Source organism: Saccostrea cucullata, unplaced genomic scaffold, assembly GCF_032062105.1.
Source record: "Saccostrea cucullata isolate Sc308-1 unplaced genomic scaffold, CSIRO_AGI_Scuc_v1 ctg37, whole genome shotgun sequence".
Classification (NCBI taxonomy): Eukaryota; Metazoa; Mollusca; class Bivalvia; order Ostreida; family Ostreidae; genus Saccostrea; species Saccostrea cuccullata.
This window is the reverse complement of record NW_026938868.1, coordinates 31772-35000: the sequence shown is the minus strand read 5'-3', so window position 1 is coordinate 35000 and position 3229 is coordinate 31772. Positions and strand designations below refer to the sequence as shown.

The following is a 3229-nucleotide window of genomic DNA, read 5'->3' as shown; positions in this document are numbered from 1 at the left end:
TATTCATCGCAGGGGATGAAAACTTACCTGAACCTCCTGTTGGTACTAAATTGATGTTAGGATCGTTTCCACTATTCTCGCTTTTCAAACTTGGTAAATTAGCCGGAGGCGGCATACGCCGCATGCTTGCCACTTTACCCAAGCTTTGTAACCCATGCTGACGTGCTACTGCAAGAAAAAATAACATTACATTAGTCTACATGAAAGTTTAAAATCTTTACAGACAAGTTGGGAGGGAGGGGATGTAATTAGGGCTGTCACAGGTACCTGAAATGACCCAGAACCACGGAACAATTAATTCAGGTCCGGGTTCAGTTCTGTTTTACGGAATTCGGTTTGGTTCGGATTTGTACAATAGATTAGGTTTTAGCATAAAAATGGCGTCTAAAACAAGAGATTTGTTAGTACATTGCCATTATAATGTGATTTAAATAATTTGGTACAATTGTTTTTTAGTCAGGAAACTACTTTAAACTAGTTATTATGTTGCTATTTCTTAGATTAAATGAAAATATTTTTTTTTGTGTTGAATATATTTCAAATCATGAGCTTTTACTCCCTTGTATACCCAAACCGAAAAACCGAAACAAAACTTTAAACCAGAAGTCTCTGTCGAGACTGAAGCTCTACTGGTTTGTACTTATTATATAGCAAAGGAAGAGACTTAAGCAGTTGGGAATTGAAACTTTACAACAGCAATAAATAGGATAATGATCCTTGATTAAGTCTTGTTATGTTCTTAGTGTAGTCTACTTGCATGCCACATTATATTATAATCAGACTAAAACTGTATTTGGAGTAGCATTTTGAGAGTATATAACAGAAATTTCTATTTTTAGCAACTGTGGCAACACCGTTCATTGAAGTAAAAAATCAATATACAGAATTATGTACCTTATTGTAGTCTACTTGTGTGCCAAGTTATATTGAAATCACACCAAAACTGTAGGAGGTGTAGCATTTTTAAATGAATTTCACAGAAATTTCTAATTTTAGTAACCACAGCAACACCATTCATCAAAATCAAAAACCAATATACAGAATTATGTACTTTAGTGTCACTAGTCTACTTGTGTGCCAAGTTATATTGAAATCAGACCAAAACTGTAGGAGGAGTAGCATTTTGAAAGAATTTCACCGAAATTTCTTTTTTTAGAACCACGTCAACATCGTTCATTGAAATCAAAAACCGATACACAGATTTATGAAGCTTAGTGTAGTCTACTTGTGTGCAAAGTAATATCGAAATCACACCAAAACTGTAGGAGGAGTAGCATTTTGAAAGAATTTCACAGAAATTTCTATTTTTAGTAACCAAGTCAACACCTTTCATCGAAATCAAAAACCGATATATAGAATTATGTACCTTAGTGTAGTCTACTTTTGTGCCAAGTTATATTGAAATCAGAACAACACTTTAGGAGAAGTAGCATTTTGAAAAATTTCACAAAAAATTCTATTTTTAGTAACCACGTCAACACCGTTCATTGAAATCAAAAACCGATACACAGAATTATGTATCTTAGTGTAGTCTACTTGTGTGCCAAGTTATAATGAAATCAGACCAAAACTGTAGGAGGAGTAGCATTTTGAAAGAATTTTACAGAAATTTCTATTTTTAGTAACCACGGCAACACCGTTCATCGAAATCAAAAACCGATATACAGAATTATGTATCTTAGTGTAGTCTACTTGTGTGCCAAGTTATATTGAAATCAGACCAAAACTGTAGGAGGAGTAGCATTTTGAAAGAATTTTACAGAAATTTCTATTTTTAGTAACCATGGCAACACCGTTCATCGAAATCAAAAACCGATACACAGAATTATGTATCTTAGTGTAGTCTACTTGTGTGCCAAGTTATACTGAAATCAGACCAAAACTGTAGGAGGAGTAGCATTTTGAAAGAATTTTACAGAAATTTCTATTTTTAGTAACCACGGCAACACCGTTCATCGAAATCAAAAACTTTTTTTTATTTTTTTTTTTTTTTATTATTTTTTGTTTTTTATTTGTGTTTAAAAAAATCTATATCAGAGAGAGAGAGAGAGAGAGAGAGAGAGAGAGAGAGAGAGAGAAAGAGAGAGAGAGGGGATAAAAACCAATATACAGAATTATGTATCTTAGTGTAGTCTACTTGTGTGCCAAGTTATATTGAAATTAGATCAAAACTGTAGGAGGAGTAGCATTTTGAAAGAATTTTACAGAAATTTCTATTTTTAGTAACCACGGCAACACCGTTCATTGAAATCAAAAACCGATGCACAGAATTATGTATCTTAGTGTAGTCTACTTTTGTGCCAAGTTATATTGAAATCAGACCAAAACTGTAGGAGGAGTAGCATTTTGAAAAAATTTCACAGAAATTTCTATTTTTAGTAACCACAGCAACACCATTCATCGAAATCAAAAACCGATGCACAGAATTATGTATCTTAGTGTAGTCTACTTGTGTGCCAAGTTATATTGAAATCAGACCAAAACTGTAGGAGGAGTAGCATTTTGAAAAATTGTTTACAGACGGACAGACAGACAGACGGATGGACGACGGACGCATTACTATCGCATAAGCTCTTCTGGTCTCTGACCAGTAGAGCTAAAATTAGAACTGACCCGACCCGAAAAATTTTGGAGCCGTGACAGCCCTAGGTGTAACTATATGAATATGATTGTTTATGTCCCATTCAAAAAATTTTCCACTCATATTGAGATGCCACCACTGCTGGTAGAAAGATACAAATTTTTTATCTATACTCGGCACTCAGGGCCATTGAGCAGCAAGGGATCTAGCAAGATCCATATTAATGTCCTGTAGTGGGATTTGAATAGATACAGCGATATATCGATTGTATAGATCCGTGTCTCAACAATACGCGTATCATACTGTCATTCCGGAATTGTGATATCGGAAGTTTTTTTTTTTTTACTTTACAGTAACATTTTAAAATCAAAACAAAATGGCAAATGAAAAGAGTGTGGATGAATTTCTATGGTAAGTGATCTTGTAAATCAATGTGTTCTTTTCAAAACTATATACAATAAACTGCTATGATACACATGGGAGCCAGTCAAAGCGCCCCCTAATAAAAACGTCCCAGTCAAAGCGCAGTCTATGCGAAAGTCACCGGACCGTCGGTTTTTACCGGTAAAATTTAGGTCGGGTCGGTAAAAAAATTCAGTTTACAGGACCAAATGTCCGATGAAAAATAAGGCCAAATAAATCTAAATT

General features: G+C 34.3%; 1 protein-coding gene across 1 annotated transcript in view; it reads right to left on the bottom strand.

Annotated features, from left to right (window-relative positions):
• LOC134251603 (protein PRRC2C-like) overlaps positions 1-168 on the bottom strand; it is a 23002-nt gene extending 22834 nt beyond the window's left edge. The window contains exon 1 of the mRNA XM_062734009.1: positions 28-168. The gene's annotated coding sequence lies outside the window, so the exon portion shown is untranslated. The remainder of the gene's footprint in view (positions 1-27) is intronic.
• Positions 169-3229: the final 3061 nt, after the last annotated feature.